At 41.5% G+C, this 23,972-nt stretch overlaps 1 protein-coding gene across 2 annotated transcripts in view; it reads left to right on the top strand.

Annotated features, from left to right (window-relative positions):
* The first annotated feature begins 384 nt into the window (after positions 1–384).
* Positions 385–23,972, top strand: part of flrt1a (fibronectin leucine rich transmembrane protein 1a) — a 42,474-nt gene continuing 18,886 nt past the window's right edge. The window contains exons 1-2 of one of the 2 annotated variants that reach the window (XM_076750943.1): positions 385–658; positions 22,238–22,490. The gene's annotated coding sequence lies outside the window, so the exon portion shown is untranslated. The remainder of the gene's footprint in view (positions 659–22,237; positions 22,491–23,972) is intronic. The other variant, XM_076750944.1, reaches the window with a different exon arrangement.

Raw genomic sequence — 23,972 nt, 5'->3', positions numbered from 1 at the left:
TCACAAATGTGTTCCAGCCTCCTCCTCCTTCTCCTTTAATCCTCTCCATCCTTTTACGCCTCAGTCTTTCTCTCCTCTGTTCCTCTTCTCCAGCCTCAGCCGGCAGATTGGAGAGATTTTTTTTCTCCTCTTTCAGAAAATAAAACACGATTCAGCGTCTCAGGGGCAATTTATTCCGTGCAAATAGCGGATATAGCTGAGAGGCAGCAGATTTTGCAAAAGGTGCACGGATGAGCAAGCACGGACCGGTCCGGCGACTAATTGCCATAATAAGGCGCACAAGTTCGCCAGCGAGTCAGGCACGTTTTATTTCTCCATATTACCATGTAGCCAGTGCCGCAGCGGGGAGATAATCGGGCGGAGGGAGCAGTTACAGAGAGGAGACAGAGAGAGAGAGAGAGAGAGAGAGAGAGAGAGAGAGCGAGAGAGAGAGAGAGGAGCTGGCAGCACATGATCACACAGGCTATCCAGTCACCGATCAACTGGAGCATTCATAATTGCGCTGGCGACAACATATGGGAATACAACAAGGCGAGATTGTGGTCACACCTGCTTCTGGAGGACACCGGAGGACCCGTGCGGGAAAAGGGCGGCCAAATCTGAGAGACTTTGCATCAAACACAGCCGAGAGAAAGCGTGGCATCCGAAGTACCATCCGGTAGGTGAGCCTTGATTGATGTGCGCGGACTGCCAATATGCTCTCCATCATCCGATCTGACCAAAAAAAAAATACATACATCTGAAAAAGAATCACCCCATCAGTATTTCATTGCACGTCGTAGTCCAACAAGTATTTCACACATATTTGTTTTGTGTTTGGGGCACGCTTAAAAAAATAGTGAGGTCTGCCAGTGAAACAATGCAATCGCCTCTTTGCAAATGCCACACCACTTTGATTGAGGATGCGTGTTTCAGTGAATGGCTGGCTGTCACATATATAAGCAGTGGATTGTGTTCCGAAGGCCCAGTCTGGATATTAAATTGAAACAAAGGACAAGACACAACATGCCACAGGAATTAGGCAGCGGTTGGTGCAGGTCTTCATGCAAGAAAAAGAAAGAAAGAAAAAACAGAACACAATATGGAAGCATGAAAATGGAAGCTGTGATGTTACTGACACGTTTGCTCTTGTAATGTGTATTTAATGGAGTAAATGTTTTCATTTTAGTTACAATTAGGTGAAAAATCACTATGGATGTACTCAGATCCTAGCCTACTCTTCTGGTTTGGGGGTCTAATGAAGACTGTAAAGTTGGTAAGGTGAGTTCTGGGTAACCTGAAAGCCCACATACCCCACCCCCACTGCCAGGTTCCCAGTGACTTATCTGACTTGTGGACAGAATTCCTGCATATACTCCTGCAGCAGTGCCTCCCACCATGTATGGCCATTAAATTATCATTAAGTTGGTCAAACAGTTGGGTGCAATAAAGCTGAAATCAGCACAAGCTGCACTCAACCTAAACACGTGAAGACGAAACATTGCAGTTCAGAGGATCAGTCAGGGAAGTGCTCCTGTGGCCACGGCTTGCTTCATGCGCTCACTGAGCTCATCTGGAATTCTAATGCCAATAATGCAGCTAATAAGCAGAATGAGTCAAATTTGGATACTTTTGCAGAACCATCCTATGTATATCTCTCATGCAAATGTTCTGTCATTGCCATGGGCCAACCTGATAACACCCGGAGCTCTTTGAGCAGCTCCAAGGAAACCACATTTCAAGCATTAGTGTCTGACCATGAAAGGATTTTTATAGATGATGTTGACTAATCCAAGCACACTACAGTACATTCCAACCAGATTTCCAATGAAATACTCCTGGGTGAAGGTAGATATGACCTGAGAAAATCTGTGGTCACCTCACAGAGGTGGAACAAAACACAGTGAAGAGGACTCACACAAAAAAGGTGGCTTGAGACACGTCTGCTGTAATAACTTGATCTAACCTGTGCACGTGGCTCACGGGCGATAGACAAACAGATGGCATCTCCAAAGGAATTCATCTTGCGAAAGTTGGAATAGATATTCTTGGATGGACTACCCTCTGACTCGCTGGCACCGAGGCCTGCTTCTGGCAGTAATGATGGCAGTCATGGTGAATGGCCTCGCTGATTACATTGCTCAGTCTTATGGCTTACCCGCACGTTTAAAAGAAATCCCCCTTGTTGCACTGTAACTACGAGGCTGATGCTGCAGAGTGTTGCTGAATTGATTTGCATGGCTTCATCGAACATCAATAAATATGCAAGCGATTGAGATTTGCCATTGGATGACTAGCTCAGGCACAATGCAGCCCTTTCACAGCGCTATTAGATGGCCCGTCATTAACATGGTTTTTGAATAGTGTGGTTTTCTAATTCATTTGTTTGTAGGCACATTATAGTAAAGGGTATTTGTCATGTAAGGTTCCTTGTGTGGCTTTTGGGAGTGTTATTTCTTTATATTTGTTGATTTGAAGGTTTTATAGATTATAGCATGGGGATACTGATTTATATGGAGAGACTGTACATTGCCTCAGAGGCTGTACAGCAGCCCTGTTGGATTTGTTTATGTTGCTGTCCAGGTCTTTCACGGTGTAGCCATGGATGCTAGTTACAAACATTTCAATGGCTGCAGCCTTGATAATTAGTTTGTTGCATTCAAGAAAAACATCTAAAATCAGTATATTGTGTCACATGATTGATGTTTTTGGTAAGCAGCAGTGTAATATGCAGGATAATGTACAGGGAGCCCTTCATTATTGCACTTGCCATTGGGCTTACTTTAGAGTAATGACGAGCTCGCTGTGAGTGTGCTTTACTTGGCAACCTGTAGCAGATCAGAGACTTGTGTTGTTGCTGCCAGTGATAAGCCAGTCCCCAATCATTACTGCTTGTTTCAGTATCAGTGCAAAGTAACATTACTGACGTTTGACGTATTGATGTTATTGACGTTTGACTGACGTCCACATCATTTGGTCCTGATCTCTGACAGATTAGCTGCAACTCGTCACACGACATCAGCACGGCTGTTTCATCGTGAAATCGTTCAAAACAGGCAAGAAAAATGTGGCATCAAAGATTTTACAGAGACGACGTACAAACACAGAGATCAGGTGGCTACATATCTGTAACACATTTGTCTCATCACATTCTTCCCTTTTTTTTTTACCATTACACACCGCTCACTGCTGCCACAAAACAACCTTATAACATCAAATAGAAATGGTGCAATTTCAGCCCAGCAAAGCTAGCTGCCCTCAGCTACAGTGCTTCTTGCTCACAGCGGGAATATGTGAACTTCCTGTCTATAAAACATAACAGCATAGCCATTATATTCATGACAGCACAGTCATTATAGGAATGACAGGCTTCCCGCTACCCATTGTTGCCATTACAGCTGAAAAATTGATGGTTTGCAGTGTCTGTAGTGGGCAGTAGGTGGAAACTTGTCAGAACAGACTGGAGGTGGACTGAGAAACAGGATTAAAACAGCTCGTAAAGTAAGTTCAGATTGATTTTTGCGGGAAAGCACCTATAGTGAGTTCATTGACTCTGATTGTTAATTGCAAGGTAAGTCATTCCAAGAATCACACCGTGTTATTTTCAATGCCATAGCATTAAAACAACACTGATTGAGGAGATGCATGAGTACCAATTAGTACTACTCTGTAAGAAAATGGAGAATCTACGTGCATGTGTTGAAGTGATAGGTATTAAGGGGACTATTTGTTGAAGAAGATCACACCTACATTTATCTGTTGGAACACATTATAAGTGCTCTTATGATTGCATAGGAGGGAAAACTGGTGGAATCTGAAAGTGTGTATGAAAAATAATTTATCTTTCATTATAAAAGCACTGACTTGAGCAATACGTCTGCCATTCAAGAAAGTTGTGGCCTTCTAATGACCTTTCTTTTACAGATCTAATTTCTAATTTCTTTTCTCAAGACTGAAGTGATAAGCACCTACATCTGAGAAAGTTAGATGTGTGAATATCTGCTCTGGGGGAAAAAAAGGGAAATCAGATTTCTGCAAAATCTCTGTGGGCATACGGACAGGACAGTTTCTAAGGAATTTTTCATTTTTAAATGGATTTTGCATCCAACAGTTTTCGCTGTTTTAATGAAAGCCGTTCTTGAGCCGCTTGCCTTTTGCAGCAGCAAGAACAGAAACACAGTCCCTCTCTTCTCCAGTGAAAGCATTAGAGGGGAGGAAGGGAAGGGAAGGAAAGGGAGGGCTTTCTGGAACCAGCAGAGCCTTTGGTCTTGTACCTTTGCCACAGGCCTGCGCTGAGCTGGACAGCCTCTATCTTTGGCCATGACCACAAATTAATTAGTCGTACATTTCCAGGGTAAACAGCACGTTGAACTACTGCTGACAAAACTGAGGTTCATTGGATCAGTGTTAGTCAGCTGGCTGGGAGACCAGAGAAGGGCAGCTGGTGTCAGGATGTGTCTCTCACTGTCAGCTAATGGAGAAACTGCATCTCCATAGCCCAGTTTTAGCCCATTCTTCACTCACACCATCCACCTTTGTCTTTTTCATGTTGTAAACACCTAAGAACTTAATTTACATGTAAATTGAGGTATCACATCATCTTCTTTGTGTGACTTTTTCAGCAGCCATTAGTGTATTTCATTGGAGAGGAGTTGGCAACCCTGTCTTTCATGGATTTATCCAGACATTTATTGTAAACTTCCTGCCATCCTGTGCAGCAGACGCTTGAGTTTTATGAGTGCTGTTTATTTGGCAGTGTGGGAATGGCGATATCAGCACATGCACTCCAAAACAAAATCCTTCCAAGGCAAATAAAATACAAATGGATTTGAAAACATTTCCAATTGTTCGTTAATTGCTGTTGATTGTTGTAATGCTGATTACAAATTAGCACAAAATATGACATACCAATCAATCAATATTATAAGTATTAAGTCATGAATAGTATAATAGTATGTAGTCTTCACTGTAAGATGCGTTTTGTTCAAGGTAATTTGGGTGATAGCAGGTTTGGTAAAAATGAAAAAGGTTTAAAAAAAAAAAAATTTGTACAACAGCAAACACAATCAGGCCAATCAATCACAGTCACCTCTTCTCTACACTGGCTTTATATCTGCAAGCTAGCATGTCATTTAACAGTCACCTATCAAACAAATAAACAAACAAACAAACAAGTATTTTCAGGCACGATGACGCATGAAATGAACATTGAAACATGTCTTTTTACATTACATTATTAATTATATTAAGTCAAGCGCCGAAAATATACAAATAGACCATAATGATCACAAGTTACACGACGCATGGCGTTCACTGGGGCTGATGCTCCTTCAAGTCGCACTCGAGTTCATCTGGTTGGGATCCACCAATGTTGAACCTGCTGTCAACAGGCAGTCCTGCACTGCATACACTCTCCTATAGATCCTGCCTGTCAGATCACAGGCTTGGTCAACATGCAAAAGAAATTGAGAGGTCTAAAGCCAATGCAGGTGCAAAGATAAGAGATCGACTTGATTGATATCACGAAAAAGACCGAACAGGAACCGCTCTCCCTCCCCTGCTATGCTTCAGTCTTGCTGTGTGTGCAGCGCACATCTTACATCAGCTGCGCTGCTGATACAACCATTAACTGTGGGTTGAGGTTAAAGAAACCTGGCTTCCTGCATTAATTTAGGCTCTCTGAATATTTTGAATGTCTGCCATTTTCACAGAAGAACAAACTCCAGACGTCTCAGCCTCCGAAACAGAAAGCTGCTTTAACACTGCGAGCAGCTGAGTTGTTTTACTTCGGCTGTGCAAGCAGAGTGACCAGTTCATCCATACTGTAGATGTACAGAAGGTGAACTCTGTGTGGTGATGAGGGGTCATCATCGCATTGATGTTGTCCAATATATGGCTTTACTTTTAAAAATGATGTCCTGTAGCCCCTGAATTGAATGCTGAATAACAATAGTTGTGGGAACAGACATCAATAGCTTGAAGCTGCTTGTGAGAGTGTACTGAGCTGGAATAAAATCGCAATTCTTCTGTCTCAAAAGAGCCTGTGTTGTTCTACCACAGGCAATATCATTTCCTCCTTCATACAATGCACTGCCATGTTGAGAGCCTGAAAAAGCAAACTCCGTCCTCACTCAATTTTCATTTGTCCTTCATTTTACGAACACGCTCTGGGTACATAGATGCAGGAGATGTGGCGTTGATCATATTCAATGCAGTAATGAAAAAAAAATCAAACCTTCTGCCTGCTTATTGGAGCCCAGGCTTCCCATTGGAAATGTGTTCTCCTGGCATGCAAACATAATTTACTCCATCCTACGCTTTCTTGGAGCTTTTTACCCTTAGAAACACCAGTTGAGTCCACCCCGACATCTTTTAAATAATACGTAGCTCATAACCACTTTAATACAACATGGAACACAACTGCTGTATGTACAAATACTGTTTATCTGACTATAATAGCAATATGAAACCTTGAAAATATGTTTCATTTAAGTACACACTCACGCTGGGTGGGTTTATGAAATATTGTTCATATAAGATAAGATCAGATAGGACTTTATTGATCCCACACCGGGGACATTTAGTCGTTACAGCAAGCAGGTTACAAAAAGCAGGCACAGTGGCATAAAGAGGTCAAAATAAAAATACAGTAGTGCACAAGATACAGATGGCATTACTCTAATAATCCTTACTGTGTGACACAGCAGAGACTGCCAGAGTTTGAGGCCTGAAGTTAAGGCGAACATGCTGATAATTATTATTTGCATGAATGATCCGGAAAGTCATAACAGCAATTGTAATTTAAAAGAGACATTTAAAAAGAGGAGAGATTTTGAAATCTAAAATGCAGAACACCTGCAGTTAATGGTGAGTTCTCCTTTCTTAACGTTGAGGCTGTAAATGAGACTTTCTGAGGCCCGAGGGTATTGACATTTCTAAATACTAAACTGTTTAAATCTAGCTTGAAGTCCTGAATGTGTCTTCTAATGATTTAGTGATCTGTCAAACCCTCTTGTACTCTGTAAATCACAGAAATGAGTTTCTTATGAAAAGCCTAAGCATTCGTGCTGAGTTTAGTATGATGGTAATAGAGCTGTATCTGACATTTGTTGACAAAATATACACACAAATTCAAAAGCTGTCAGAACCACCCGAGCTGCAGATTGCTGCCCAGTTGTAAACGAGTGTATGGGCCAAAGGTATTAAATATTAATATTTCCCATGAGGTGGAATATGAGCAAGTTGTATCTGCATGTGTCTCGCCTAGTTGTGTAACATGAAAGGCTTCAAGAAATCTATTAATCTGCAAATCTGCAGCAGTGAAAGAACATCAAATAAGTACATGTCAAAACCAGTGTACAGTAGGTGCTGATGTACAGTATTTTCAACCCGAATGTCGGCGCACATGCTGCTGACGCTTTTTTGCAGTAACTAAGCTGAAATTCTCTCTGTGCAGCGTAACTGTGACTGTTGGTTGATTGATGGTCCCAAAGTCAGAGAGAGAAGTCATGACATCACATTTTGTACGGTGTGTTGTTAGTGCAGCAGGCTCCATTAGGGGTTCACGACAGTCGTCATTCATCATACAGTAGAAAACTAGCTTTTCTTAAAGATGGGTGGTTCATTTTGCTGTTTTGCTCTAATTGTAGTTTACTTGTGCTCGGATCCTAACGGGATCAGCGCCGCACCTCTAGAAATCAGAATGATTCCATTAACCAGCTCACCAACAAACATGCAGCGTGTCTGCCATCAAGGAGAGACCTTTCCCATCACACTTTCCACTCACCTTGATGACTTTGTATTTTTGTGCGCAGTCTGCGTTAAAATATGCATAAAATGCCACATTGTTTTATACTGTTAATGCCGTGGTGAACCCCAGGGTGCACTCATTTGGACTAATGCATTAAGAATCAATGTTGAATGTTGCGGCCTGCATACTTAGTCATTTTTTGCCATAAACATGACAAATGGTTTGTCATTCATCTCCATATCCGGCTCGCTCGCTCTCTTTCTTTTCCTTCAGCATTGTTTTCTCCCTTTTTTTTCCACTGATGTCGACCTCTCTTCTTTCGAGCTGCCATGTTTTTTGTTATCATCAGAGAGACAAATGAGACACAAGAGAGAAAGAAAGCCTCGGGGCTCATGTCCTCACATCATCACCACCACTCCCTTTATCCCCCCTCCCATTCTCCCCCACCTCCCCTCCCTCCCCCTTGTTCTCTATCCTCCATCTTTCCGTCTTCCTGAGTGACAGCTGGCAGCCAGTAGGGTACAGTGGGCATGCCAACCCAAGTGCAGATATTTGCCAACTGACTTGAGAAAATACACATTTGAACGTGACTGACTCATGCGTGCTGTATCTCTGTGTCTCCTATTGCTGCTCTTTTTTGGACATCTTAAACACATGCAGCACACATTACACTCCGTGCTGCCCACAGAGCTTTGTGGCCATTACAACATGCAACAGTACGTTCACAGAGGGCCTGTAAATGAATCCAGTGGGACGGACTCGAGGCAGAGGCCACACAGGCCGTAAAATAAAATCAGCCGTTGAAAGCAGCAGCATGTATCAGGGCAGATTTTAAATTTCACTCGATTTTCTTCTAAATATAAAGACGAAGACAGATCAGAATCCTAAAATCCATTCACAATATGTTAACATCTTATGATGAAGATGTTTGTGCTCATTGCTTCTGGAAGGCTACTATGATTAGTTTCTTTTTTGTTTTGACTGGAGCAATAATTAAGTTCTGCTTTGTTGCTCATGTGGCTTTTTTCCTCCCTTTTTCTTTCTCCTAAAAAAAAAAAAAAAAAAAAGAGGCCAGTGCTTCGCCTTTAAATTCAGGAGCTTCATAGCACAGAGCAAAAGGAAGACATCTCCTGTAATGACTCTGCAATATGCAAACAGCACCTTTTATTATACAAACAGTGAGTGCAGTCCCACTCCCCCCTGTGCGAAAACGCTCACACACATATATAAATGTTCAGCTTCACACTACATACAGCAGAGCTGATGCTGAGCTGAGTCTTGAATACGTGATATTCTGACTGTTAAGTGGTGTGGAACAGGAGGGGCAGGCTTGAAGTAGGAACAGCAGTTACCACGATTATTCTTTCATAATTTCCACAATTTGTAAATTTCAAGTGTTCCCCAATGGCAGGCGGCTTTTCCCCCCTTCCCTCACTCTAAATGGGAAGTGACATTTGGGTCAGTTCCTCTGGTTGATGTAGACTGAACAGCAGCTCTGGAAGTCCAGGATCTGATTAGTGTTTTCTGGGGGCTGGATTGCTGAATTTAACAACAATTTATGGTGGCACAGAGGTCACTGATTGCAAACAGGAAATTACCGGACACAAGATTAGATGAAACATACAAAGAGAGCAAAAGAAAACAAGACGTGCGCCATGTAACGATACACACATACACACACACTCAATATCTATGTGTAATCTGGGATTATTCCAGTGCAGAAGGAGGGCATGTCCAGCAGTTCATGCAGCACAGAACTACACGAAATAGAAAAAAGAAATAGACAAAACACAAGGCTCAGACTTGAACCTTAAGGGATAAAGCAAGACAGGCAGTAATGAAAAATCAGGGATACAGAGATTTGTTGTTTTGCTTTGATGGGGGAGACAGACACACAGAGAGAATCAGAGGCTGAGACAGAAACAGCAACAATAATCTCCTGGAAACACGTCAGCTCACAGACATCTCTATATAAATCTGATATCTGTGTGAATGTTGCTCTCGCTATTAGCACCAGTTAAAGGTGTTAGCATCCAGCATTCTAACACTGATTACTACATTACTACAACAACAGCTGAGGCATTTGTATAATTAACAAAACAAACAGGGCGGTTAGCACAGAGCCGTTACACCACAGATGACATCATATGTCTTTGCATTTCACTAAAAATCTATCCACCACATACATGTATGTTTTTTTACAGAGAAAGTAATAAGAATGAGGGCTGCTGTGAACCAGAACCAGAGTGATGAGTTTCCTGCCTGCGCTGGTTGAGCATGTTGGCCTGCTGAGGCTGCTCTGCCCTTCAGTCATTTAAGTCACACTTAGGTTTCAGTGGTCATTGGGATTCCTTTTTACGAGCCCAATGATCAATCAGTCCTGTAATTCAATCCCCCGGTCAATCATGTTTAGATGAATAATTCACAAACCATCACAGGAGGCTCAGTGAAATGGCTCACAAACAGGACGCTGCTCTGATACTGCAAGGAGAATGGAATCAGTCCAAAATTAAAAGATGAAAACGTATTACACAAAATGGAACATTTTGTGTATCCCTGTGCCATGTTCAGACACTCAGCCGCACCATCAACATGCTACCAGAACTCTGGCAGTGCGAATAGCTGGAAACGGCTGGCCAGCAGCCAAACTGATCTGAATATTGCTGTGATTTCAATCTGTGATCAATGTGTGAAAAATGGACGAGAAGTTGCTCGTAGTGTCTCTATAGCTGCAGAAATAAATGCATGCAGAGCAGTTTTGAAGTTGGGTCATCCTGGAGATCCAGGCCTTTGAGATGCCGACCATGTCGCTCACTTCGAGTCCAGCCGGGGACATTTTGTTGCTCTGTGTCATATATGATATTTTAATTAGAATCTGGTTCAGATGTTATTTGGCTGCTGTCAGTTAACTCTGACACCCACAGCCACACGGCTATGATGAAGCAGATTATTTTGATGTTTGCTTTTTAATGTTGCTTTCTGCTCATTTAGTCATGGATATATAAATGTTATAGAGAAATACAATGTTGGGTCGCTGTAGCCAATATAACTGTATAACTGCCCTTCTGCTTGACAGTTAACATTGTCCATACAAGTATCATGTATTATGTACCTTGCCTCAAACCTTGCCTGTCAGACACATAAGCTTCACATGTAATCATTTCCTGTTTTATAAAAGTAGAAATGTCTGCTCACAGTTTCAGATTAATACTTCCCATTTAGGCTTGTGTGCAGTCAGCTATGGTAATTGCTATGGCAAAGCAGCAAAAACATTAATAATTTGCCTGTTCTAAACTTTGTAGCTGTGCGAGCCCAGAACATAGAAGCAATCAGAGCAATCTGTTGCACCGCCCCCACTAGGTCAGATTACAGCGACACATCAGCCTCTCGCAGTGTGGACACCCTGTCAGGGTGCAATAACCACCAGCCCACACAGACGGGGCCCAGATGGACAGGTTTACTGTTTTTGATTTCCTTCCCTCCTCCTGCCACTGAGCAGTCCTCTCTCTGCGCTTCAGGCTTTGTGCTTTGTGAAATGAAGTGCGATGATCAATTGCGCTGAAAATTTCTCAGAAGGTTGAAAATGGAGTTCTGTGGCCCTGGTCTGCCTCCTGAATTTTTTAACTTTCCTCTGCACAGAAAGACAAATGGCTGCCCTTTATGGAACAGCCTTAAGCAGTTTGATTGTTAATACTGTGGATGTTTAATATTACAGAGGAGAGTTGTTAAATATATAAACACATTACAGCACATTTCATGATTTATGAGCTTTTTAGAAAATTGCATCATACCCTTTTTATACATGTATCTGGTTTCTCTATTTTCTAACTAATAAACAGAAGCGTTTGGCCCTCTGGGAGTCCTTCATGCGTATTTTTACGGTGTCACTGTTTTCAGTCACAATCAGTCATATGGCCGTGGATCTCTTCCAGACCATACACTCTGAGAATAAAGGAATGAATTGAAAATAAAAAAAAAAAAATGCCAGGAAAACATAAAATTTCTTGACATTGAGGTTATTGCCTTTGACTGGAGTGAAGGTTTATGGGAGGAACCTTTTCAGAGGCTAAAAGGAGACAAAGGAAGCTAATCTCACTTAGAACGGTAAAATCTGCTATATAGCTAATGAAGTATTATACTGTGGTCAATGAGGTAGAGGCACTGCAGAGAGCCTACGCAGTGTGTGTGTGTGTGTGTGTGTGTGTGTGTGAGTACGTGTGTGTGCGTCAGTGTGCTTTGTTGTATGAGTGGGGGTTTGTTTGTCAGGAGGTTGCGGTGATAACGCTGCCATCATGAAGTGAAGTCTTTCAAGGGAGAGTGAGCATGCACGTCAGGAAGAGGAGCAGGAAGGTGAGATTTCAGTGGGATAGAAAGAACATAGTGAAGAAAATGTACGACCAAAATAAGAAATAGGAAGGCAGTGAGCGAAAATGATGCTATGAAAAGAATTTCTATCATTCATATCGTCATCCATACTGTAGCACCATATCAGTGTTTTTGCTAAATTTAGACACAAAACTACAAATTCTGTCTGCTGTCGAGTTTAACACGTTTGAATGTTTCCCCTTCTTTTCATGCGACCCTTGTTTTTTCCATTAATTTCTACCAAGAGTCTACAGCCATGCTGCCAGCTCTGTGAGACTGTACTTTGAGCTAAATGCTAATATTACCATTGTAATATGCTCATAATGACAATGCTAACATGCAGATATAGTGTTTACCATTTCAACCATCTTAGCTGAGTGTGTTAGCATGCTAACATTTGGTAATTGTCACTAAACACAAAGCAGAGCTGAGGCCAAAGCTGAGCCAAGGTACTGGACAAATCAGACATATCGGCCTGATGATGGCACTCGATGAAAAGTTAGTTGACCACTAAAATTATTCACAGTTCATATTGAGGGAAATGTCTGAAGCAGATTTTATGGCAATCCATCTAATAGTCGTTGAGACATTTACGTCTGAGTCTCACCGTTCTCACACTGTTGTTATCGGCCATTGTTTTAGTGAAAAAGCTCTAAAAGCCTGTGGTGCAGTACCTGCCCAGCAGCAGACACAGTTAGAGACGAGGTGGTCAACATAGTGGAACATTTAGCAGTCGGATTTTGCACTTAAGAGTTAGTGGAGATGAAAATAGAGCGGAGGAGAGTGAATATTGGACTTACACTCATCAGGTGGCAAACACAACTTATTCTAACGTCCCTCCATGACTGCTGGATGTGGAAAAACCTAACTGTTTGCCAGATCAGTAAAAGGCGATAATATGTCACTGTTGTACTGGTTTGCAATTTAATCAGCGGTTGTTAAAGTACATTTAAGATGACTGAAGTGCTGATAAATATCCCTACAGGTGATACTATCACAGCATATTACTGTAACTTTAAATACAAGAACATGGGTGTGCTGACACAATCGATCGTTTGAATGAAGTGAATGTTAATTCAGTTCTGTAAAATGTCGTCGTTGTGATGTCCGGACACAAGTCAAGGTTGAGTTGTGCTGTAGGCTCGCGTAGAGTCAAGGGCGTGCGGTTTGAAAGATGACAACTGTATTTTTCTCAGCAGGAGAGCAAGTGTCATCAGTCCTGAAATGATGGCTGAGCGGCAGTGCTGCGGTCAAAGGTCACATAGAGCTTTTCTTCCAGCAGAAACTTCTTAATGATTGTTATATGGAGAGCAACAGTTTCAGTGATAGAGATAAAACCTGGTTGAGCTGCCTGGGGGGCTGGAAAATATACAGAATCCTTATGATTCAGTCACTGCCACTGGAGATGATTGGTATTATCACTCTATAGATAGATGCATGCACACTGACCCCTTCAAGAACTCACTCTACCGTGTGAATCCGAGCACCCAAACTGAGCAAACAGTAACAGAAACACCTCAAACGTCTCACACTTTTATTTTCAAAATGGATATGTTACACATGGTTATTTTGAATTTAGATTCAATTTCGACTGCATGAGCACATAAAACTGTGTTTTTTGAGGCTCTTGATCATCTTGGTCCCTGGGGCCACCTGAGGATACTCTTGAGGCTCTTTTTCCATTAGGAATGGAAGAAACGTCAAGAAGGCGAAGGAAACCGCTCCTTCTGTTCTTTTCCTCATGTTCTCGGTTACTGCCATTTTCCATTCGTCAAGTCCTGCTCTATCATTTTATGCTTGACTTTCTTTTCCTATTACCTCTATTACCTCATGTACAGACAGTATGGCAGCCCATGGGACATGTCAACATGCACACCCATTAAATTATTAGACCTTGTTTATTATGAACTCTGTCGCATACAGAACTGGCTGCAGCCTTTTCATATTCATGTGACTGTTCCCAACTGATGCTAACAGGACCAAGTGGGATCAGATTAATGCTGCCACATACATGTGTAGTATAAGACAAGCAAGTACACATTTTGACATGTAGCTTTTTAATAATTAGTGCTGTTACAGGTCAGCATACAGACGCACACACACAGAGATAATGTACTTAGACAGTGGAGCATGTGAATGCACACATGAGGGATCTTCAGAATGGCCAAAAGATAAAGTCTGTTGTTTTGCGCTGCAGCCTGGTCAGATTGGCGTGGCCTTTTGGATCAGCCTGGGCTATTTCTGTCTTTTTTTAGTCTGAGCTCGCTGCAGGCAGGAGAGGTTGGAACATTGTCCGCTCAGCTGAGTGGTCGAGTGAGGGCGACCCAACACGCAAGCAGGGAAGACTTTTTAGAGGAAACATTTTGGAAGGTGAAAGCGCTTGCTGAACTGCACCTCCTGTGAGCTGCAGGCCTCCGAATGACAGGGATGAACAAGCATTGTGGTCAAAGCAGCCAAAACTGAAAATAGTCAAAAAATGCACTGCTCTGTTTCTCTCTCTCTCTCGTGCGGCTGTAAATTTGTCATTAAACAGGCCATCCAGACATGAGTCATCTGTGAGATTAGTCTTTGTTTTCTGCATGCCCTCTGTCCCTCTCTATTCTTATCCTGCCTAATTTCCTCTCCGTCTCACACGTTTTTCTCCCCCCAGCATGTTGACCTTGTCCCTTATTCCACCTTGTTCAATCGTGAGATCGTCCACAATGTATGTGTGACTGTGTGTGTGAGTGGACAAAGAGGAAACAGAGGTGGGAGAGACAGCAGCAGAGAGAGAAGAGGGAGAGAGAGAGAGAGAGAGAGAGAGAGAGAGAGAGAGAGAGAGAGAGAGCAGTGAGGTGTCCAGCACGTAAATTGCCTGTTTATTTCCAGTCATTGCATCAATTACACTGATACAGCTTACAAACGAGTGCACAGAGTGTGTTTGTGTGTATGTGTGGGATGGGGTGGAATAGAGAAACGATTAAGAGTGATAGATATGGAAATTTTTGTGCTGTAGTGTGCATTTTCTGGCTTCCTGCGAGTCACAAAAAACACACAAGGGGCACAAAAAAGGATTCTTTTTTGTTCCGTTCGCAGCGAGAGAAGCAGAGGAAACTCGAACTGTATTTTGATTGTGATCCATCTGACAATCAGTGAATTCATGCATAAAGAGCACACGTCTGAGTGCGTGGAGGGGTCTGCATGGGTGTGTCTGCATGTGTGCCTTGCTCGGGGTCGGCCAGCGGCTGCCCTGAGATCGGGAGCGTGATCGTCGGCTCTCTGGGGAAGAGGGGCGTGTCAGTGACAGGCTGCCTTGATTAGTGGAGCACAGCGGACAGAATTTATCAGACTCAGCCGAGGCCATGAACCATTTCGGCCTGCAACTCTGCAATTTGTCTCCCACTTCGCGTCATAAAACAGCCTCAATGCGGCTTGCTTTAGCACGTTGGCGACATGCATGATTGTCTCGCCTTGTGCATTTCTGAGTGTGCCTCCTTTGGTGAAGTATATTCATGAATGCTGGGACGTTGGCAGATCACATGTTTGCATGACAAAGCATTTTCCACGAGGGAGATAAACAGTTTCGCTGTCAGTACTTAATTAATGCTTACTTCGGTTATTATTTGATTTTGCTTTAAATGTGTGTTGCGTTCAAAGTTCGTAGAGGAAAAAAGGACGTCTCAGGTCATCTGTGTCTCTAGCAAAGACTTTATGAAGAACATAGAACAAAGAGTTGATTAATTGATTAGTCAGTTGTAAGGTTGCAACTCATGATTATGTCATCATTGATCAATCTACCAGTTATTTTCTTGATTGGCTGATTAATTGTCTTGTCTTTAAAATGTCAGAAAATAATGGAAAGAATTTCTCACAGTCCAAGGTGACATCTTTGAATGTCTCGTTTTTTCCATCCAATAGTCTAAAGATATTCAGTTTATTATTGTCTAAAATAATGAAAAGCTTCAAATCCTGACATTGCAGCCTGGCCTCATGGTCAGGTCGACAGATACCGACGTTTTGTCACAGCTCTCATCATCTCATACAGGCACACAAGGTGCCCTTAAGCATCTGTACGAGACAGAAAACCTTTCTAACACGTGGTTAACGTCAAATGGTTGCAGTTTTGTTAGGTTTAGGCAGCAAAACTAGTTGGTCAGATCAAGGAAAAGATCAGGGTTTGAGCTGAAATAAGTACATTTACGTATGTGACATGAGTTTAATTTGGTTATTATCTAACTTCTAAACATGAACACATGTCGTCATGATAATTCTCTGTAGAATCATCTTCAACGCGTCACCTTGGTCTCCAGATTTTTGTTAGAATTTGTTAACATTTTGAAGACAAAACAATTCATTTAATAATCAAAAGAACAACTCAGAGATAAACTGCAAATGAAAATAATTACTTTCATCACTGTTGTGAAGTCATTAGGTTTTCCTGCGAAAGAAATGTCAAAGTAAATCCATGTATTAGAGGAAACTACTTTTAATCAGCCGCTGAGCAGCCAATCATACTGGTCTGGCTCATTACTGTCAAAAGCAGAGAGCATGAAAAACATGGGTGACAGATTTAGTGGCCTGCCTCTATCCCTCTGGGATGCATACACAGTTTTTATGGTAAGGGAAACAATTCATCACAGGGCAATTCATCAGTGGATAACTTTTAATTAATGTTCAAACGTGCGTACCTCTAAAACGGCAACCTCAGCTCACTCCCCCTCCCGAGTGTCCGCTGTGTTTGTTTCCTTCTCTCAGCGTCCACACCTCTTCTTCTTCTTTTTCCTCTTTGTCTTTAAAGTGTGTTTGGTCTATTTACTCAACCACTTCCACTTCAACACTATCCCAGTCTATTTCCACAGCTCCTCTTTTCCCCTCCACTCTATATTCCCTCCATGTTTACATTAGTTGCACTGGCAAGTCCTTGTGGCTCAGTCCCTGCCAATATTTGCGTTGTGGTGGATGCTGCCCCCTATTTCCAGCATTTTATCATCTTAATATCACGCCCAAGCAGCTCATTTATTTCTTACATCCCTTTTTTCCTCCTCTTTCTCCCCTCTACTCCCCTCTGCTTCTCCAGAATTAGCAACATCAATGCTGAGAATTAAAAGAAATGGCTGATCAGAGAGCTCAGTGGACGAGGAAACCATTGGAAAGGCTCAAAATGGAGCAGGCACGAGCAAATTGGACAGTCATAAGCACAGCATAGATGTAGAAAAGTCCACATAATAGGGAAGAAAAGAGAGTCCGACAGATTGATTCGGAATGAAATTAAAGAGGACGAGAGGGAGAATGAGATGAGTAAATTGAGCATTACATACTGCATTACAGTGTCTCTTAATTAAGCGTGTAAAAGCTTTCTTATTAGGACTGATGCACTCCTCAGTTAACGAGGGAAGAGAGAATGCTCTTTCAGATGTCATTGAGATGGGCCTCAGAGGAAAAAGTGAAACAGCAAAGCACTGAATAGGAAAGGGCGAGAACAACTTGGGGACAATGATAAAGAAAGATCCGAGCTAACTGTTCATGTGAAATCTGACTTTGTGCGTTTTGTCTCAATTCTCTGCCATCTTTGTCATCCCGGTCCACGCCGCTCTCCACCACCTCCCCGCCCGTGAATAGACATTATGTGCAGCTGCGTTTAAAGTCCGATCACATCGCAGGGGTTCTGTGTGTGAGAGTGGTTGTGCGTGTGTGTGTGTGTGTGTGTGTGTGTGTGTGTGTACGTGTGTGTTTATTGAATCATTTCAGCTTCAGGTTCTGCACCTTTGCTGTCTATCATTACTAAATCGCAGTGAAGTATAAACAATTAAATGACACACACACACACACACACACACACACACACACACACACACACTTATTTCTTTGAATTTTTTATTTATACCCGCATGGAAACAGTAACTTAGCAATGCACTATAGCAACAGAGATATAACAAAGCCTGAACCTCAACATGGACGCCTGATGTTTTGTATGCAAAATTCATCACTATATGGTCCAAAGCACGACATACAGATCATGACTTTAATGAATAGTTAATGTTTTGGGAAACACACTTGATTTCTTGAATTCACCTGAATTCCATTGAGTGGTGCTGTATGATTTTATGTGTTTTATATGAGATATGAGAGCAGAAATTGGACAGAATTGACTCGCTTGAGCAGTACCCTGATACATAAATATATATAATATATATATAATGGAGTCAGTGTCCTTGATTCTGCTAGTCTACATTATGGTAGTATGTGTTACTGTCTTTTTTCATTAGTTTTACTTTGCATTTAGTTGTTTCCAACATTGTGAATTATTGTGTTTGTTGCACAAATTCTAGCCTGACTGTCCAAAGAGTCAGAACATGTTTTGTCATCCTAGAAGAAATAGCACGAAAGCCCCCCCCCCCCCCCCCCCCCCAAATCACAAATAGTCGTTTTGACATTTCTGTTCATGTATGGGTGAAACAAACCAGATGTCATGTAAATCAGTCCATTTTAGAGGTGTTGGTAACTGTGTTTTTAAGTAACAGATGGAGCCACACGAGTTGGTTGTGCATGCTATATGCTAAGCTAACATGCCTCCTGCCTCCAGCTCCGTACTTGACATATGAATGATATCAATATTATCTCACTCTTGGAAAGAAAATGAACATGTGTATTTTCCAAAATGTGTAACTAAGCAGCTTGAATATGTTGCTGAGAGTCAGAGGAGACATTTGATACCACTGTCATGTCTGTCCTTTGAGCTTCAGCCAGGAGACACTTAGCTTAGCACAAAGACTGAAAACAGGGCGAAACAGCTAGCCTGGCTCGGTTTGAAATTAAGAATACTTTTGCCAACACCCATAAAACTGTCTTATTTATATGATTATGAGCAAACAAGATATAATGTATGAATGCGTGCTGTTTGGCTGATTTTGTTACCTTTGGACAGAGCCAGGAAAGCTGATTCCCTGTGCTTCCAGTCTTCCAGCTGTAGCTTCATATGTACCTCACAGACATGAGAGTGGTGTCAATCTTCTCGTCTCACTCTTGTAAAGAAAGCAAATACACATATTTCCTAAAACACTGACCTTCATTTACATGTTTTACCCCCATTATCTAGTCATATTGAGTTAAAGACAAAAGAGAGGATAAACTGAGAGGGACATACACACAGATGCCGATTTAATTTCAGAAAGTCTCTGTTTGACTCCTTTTCATTCCTCCTTTGAAAAAAATTAATCCAAAGCTTCCTTTATGAAGTTTCAGACATGCAATGTAGTCTGAATATGTTGATGTGAGGACTGCACATCAACAATCTCTTCAATAACCCCTTCAGTGACTTTAAAAGTATCTCAGATGAGACATACATACAGTATAAAAGCTCCTTTTTCATCACAGGAATAGGAAAACAGCCAAAGTACAGTACACTCTGAAGTTTAGTTTGACAAGTGTTTTTGTCGCAGTTTTTTCAGGTTGCTCAGTCAGATCGGAGCTGCAGCAGTCCAGATGGGAGACAAAGAGTGTTTGCGCAAGCAAGTGCATCTGAGTCAGCAGATTTTACACGCAGCAAATCTGCAATAGCAGCTGTAGCAGTTGGTTGTCTAAGATCAAACCAAACGTCGGCCTGGGCAGGAGCGACTGTGTGGGTGTCATTGTGATTGACGGCTCTTGTTAAGGGCAGGATTCCTGAGAGGGGAACAGCAGCTCAGTCTTGTCAAGGTCAATAGGGAGGTGTTTGGCAGGAATTCAAGTGGAGATTTCAGCGAGAAAATTGGAGATATGCAACACAACTTGTGTGTCGGAGCTGGGAATCAAAAGGCCAGTTAAGTGTCATCGCAATGATAGGAGGAATTATGGGATGTGGTGACAGAGCCAAGGGGTTTAGTGTAGTGAAGATGAAGATGTTTTGGCCCTGTTGGGCCTCCTTGGAGAGGAAGATGCAGACTCTTTTCATTATGGCTGTGACACAATGTTTTCTAAAAGCACCGGCCATTGGCTGACATCACAGGCAGCAGCTCTTTCAACCACAATTCCTGATTTCAGTCAGTTTGAATGATGGATCAATGTTAGAAGTCTTGTAGTCACCAATCACACAGACCTGTCCAATACCATTACTTCTAATTTCAAAAAAAGCAGGCATGTTAGGAAAATGCAATGAAATAAGTTTAAAATGTCATTGCAAGCTTCTGCTTCTGCTTCTGCTTCTGCTGTCTGTTCCTACAATATGCAGCCGTGCTTCCTTAATGAAGGAATGAATTAGAGGTGCTCCTCTTATGGGCATAGTGAGTTATGAGGTCTTCTGATGGTGAAATTGTTTCTCTTATCATGCTGTATGTATTCTTTTCTAGCTGTCACAGGTGTGTAAAGTTGTTCTTCTTTTTAAGTGTCACATAAGAAAACTAATGTATTCTGTATTTGCCCCTGTGTGTCAGTTTGATTTGACTCAGTATGCAGCACTGACATCTGGCATATAACCCATAAACCAACTGATGGTATATAATTATCGATAATAATCATATAATAATCATCGATAAGGTGCACTGTCTGCCCAAGACATAGTTATTTTGCTGCATTTGTTTCAGGTCCAGTTCAGTGATGAGATTACATTTCTAACTGCAGATACAGGTTTTCATCCACATCAATGTCGAGTATTTATCCACATCAGAGATTTTCATACTGTGTGGCGTGTGTCGCCAGGGGTCCATGGGAGAGTTGAGGAAGGGCCATGGAGGGAGAAACATGAGGCAAAGATTCTGCTTGAGGTGAAAGGGACAGATGCATACTGGTGAATAGAATGGGAAGTTGGTGTAGTTTGTTCACACAGACATGATACATATATTTAGACATCATAGTGAAAAAGACACTTAATCAGAAGAAGTTGCTTAAGAATTATCACGTTTTTAACGTTTCGTCCAGTGATGGTTGTCTGTGCATCCATGTGTACACTACAAAAAAGACCTGCTAATAGCCAATTCAGTACACTTTTAATACTGCTAAATTGAGCAGTGGGGCTGCTGTGTGTTTCTTCTGTGTTTCTGTGCTGAATATAGGGGGGTGGGCCACAGGCTTGGCTTGAAAAGCCCTGATCTACATGAATACCTTTTATAGGTACCTTGTTGAAATTACTTAACAATTAAGTCATGTATTTTTTGGCATGTGGCATAAAGAGATCCAAGTGCCCTGCTTAGTTTTTCATTCTGGAAAAGATTTTTACAGAGCTCATTGAAGGCAGCATGTTTGAGAATTTGATGAATGTTAAAGGAGCAATGCCACTCCGTAGCTTTAGATCAGATCAGATGAGGTCTGGTTTCATGACAGGGGGAGTAAGTTGAACTGACTAGAAGGAAGATGGCGTGCTGTCTCGTGTCACAAAGCAGTCGATGTTAGCTGTGAGAGAGACATGATCAGCATCGATGTGAAGGAAAGACAGTGAGATCAGGGTGGAGGGAGGGGGCTGCTGGCGGAGTTTCAAGGCCGCGTCTGGGAAAACAAGAGAGATGGTTGGTAGTTGGAAGATTCAGATGTCATTAACCATTTTCTTTTCCAAGTATGTGACAAATCCTCAAAGGGGAGGTGTGAGGGAGCTTGATGAGAGAGGAGAGAGTAGTTGACTATCATTTTGTGAGTTTAGAGGCAACAACTTGGAGTAAGGTTGCTTTTGGCTTTCACGTCAACATGTCTTAGCTGAGACTGATACCATTCTTTGAGCTCAGTGTGATGTTAACAGCCTAAATGACTGTCGTGGTGATGCAATCATCAGCTTAGCAGAAAAGAGCACAGCATTAAATCTGGTGGAAAATCAAGGGAAAGCTAATGGGTTTTAAAGTTTGCTGACATCATGCTTTTATAATTGGCATTAAAAATACTTAAACAGCACATTCAGTCATTTAAAATTTTTCTTTTGGATGAAATGGAGTCATGCACATCTGATGTATTTGTAATAAATGGAATTAAAATTTGGTAAATGAAGAATAAATCGCTTAATCCTCTAACCAAGAGTAGATCAAGAAAAGCAATAAACATAGAAACAGAAATAGAGTATGCAGACATATGACGCACATGACAGGCAGAGTCATGCAGAAAGATCTATAATGCCATTACAGTTTCATCAGAAAACGTGACATTTGAGTGGCATTGATGGTCAGCTGTGTTCCCTTGTGATTTTTCTGTCACTCTCTTTCTCCACAGAGAACAGATCTGAAGCCAGTACTGACAACTAATCGACATCAAAGCTGAACATAAAAACACAGAAGACAGAGTTATTCCTGAAAAAAGTGCCCCCCTACGCACCTCCTCCTGCATCAGCTTCCCAGAGTTGATGGACTACATGTCGACAAAAGCCGGGGTAGATACAGTTTGTGGACTTTGAGGGAATCCTGTTGGAAAGAATTGTGCAAATGGTGCTTCAGCACCTCCTTTCCTGGCAGCCCCACTTCAAAAAGTAAGTATGGATTTCTTCATTTAGTCGATGCATTTGAAATATCTGAGCACTTTATACCTTTTGCTTTGCACTTTGTGATCAAACCATATTATAATCAAAGTGTGTTCTTCCGTATTTGAATTTGCCTTTGACTAATTGCCTACTCTCTGTCTCCTTTATAATATTTTAATCCTATGGCCCTGTGAACTACCAGTACAGAAAAATAAATACCTGGAGACCTTTGAAAAACCCAGAAAGTTGATTAAGAGCAATTAACAGTGTTCTGAAGATATTTCCAGAGTCAAAGAATAAACTGTCCACTGCACGATTACAAAAGATTTCTAACCCATTTCCCAAACTGAATCTCTTTTTCCCAATGCAAACAAAAAGGACACATATCTCCTTGCATGGACCAGAATTCAAAATCTTATTAGCAGTTTCAAGATATTGGTATGTTGATGTTTCTTTCCAATATTTTATATTTTCATACATATTTATGTGTTTTACAAAAAGGAGCAAGGACATGCGGAATGGAAATACAATTGCAGCATGGATTGAAAAAAAACAACTACAGCAACATATTTTTCAGACAGCATAAATGTGGTTGGTTAAAATGCTGCGTTTAAGATCCTGGAAAAATATTGTCAAAAGAAAACCAAAAACAAACCTTATGGGTTTATTTTTCAGACAAACTGAAGCACTGTGACTCAAATTATTTTAACCCCAACTAATGTGAGTCTAACTCCAACAACAGATTGACTTCCATGAAGTGTAAAAAAATGGAATATGACGACTGCTTGGAAGTCAGAAAACTGTCTCTGTGCATGTCATTTTGGCCTTTTCATGAAGACAAACAAACCGTGTTTCACCCTAGAAAAGGTGAAAGTTATGAGACCTTGAAGCAAATAGAAACCAAGCCAGAGGAACACCTCTACTGTACTGCTTTCTCAAATGGTGCCAGTAATTAAATAAGAGATAAATGAATCCATTAAACAAACTAACACTTATCAACAGTTAAACAGTGAGCAATAAAGCTCGATTATCCCCCTCATTTTCTCTTTTTGGGCAGGAGGCCAAACAAAGCAATCAGTAAAGGTTGCACTAAAAGCCGGCACCCATTAATGAAATATACTAACTCGCTGCTATCGGTCAATTCTTTGAGGTGGACTGTATCTTGTGACTGCCTCATTTTGTTTTGGGTTCCAAAGCTGGCACATACTGGTTCACAGGGGCAGGGTTTTGGCTCATTTCCCCTCCTGCTTTACTGGTTTCCAAACATGAGCCAAAATTCTTTTTGCAACTTGAGACTACGTTTCGAAAATAATATTCAAATACATAATTTTCATAGATTCACTGTCTAAACCAGGAGAAGTATGATATGTTCTGCATGTGTTTTGAAGCCTCTATGACCAGATTTCAGTGGTCAAACTAAGAGCCTCTGGGGCCACAAGACAGTGAAGAATTTTGAAGGACTATGTGAAGCTTTTTGGGATTCAAAGCAAC

This window comes from Chaetodon auriga, chromosome 15, assembly GCF_051107435.1.
Source record: "Chaetodon auriga isolate fChaAug3 chromosome 15, fChaAug3.hap1, whole genome shotgun sequence".
Classification (NCBI taxonomy): Eukaryota; Metazoa; Chordata; class Actinopteri; order Chaetodontiformes; family Chaetodontidae; genus Chaetodon; species Chaetodon auriga.
This window is presented reverse-complemented; position numbering and strand designations above follow the sequence as displayed.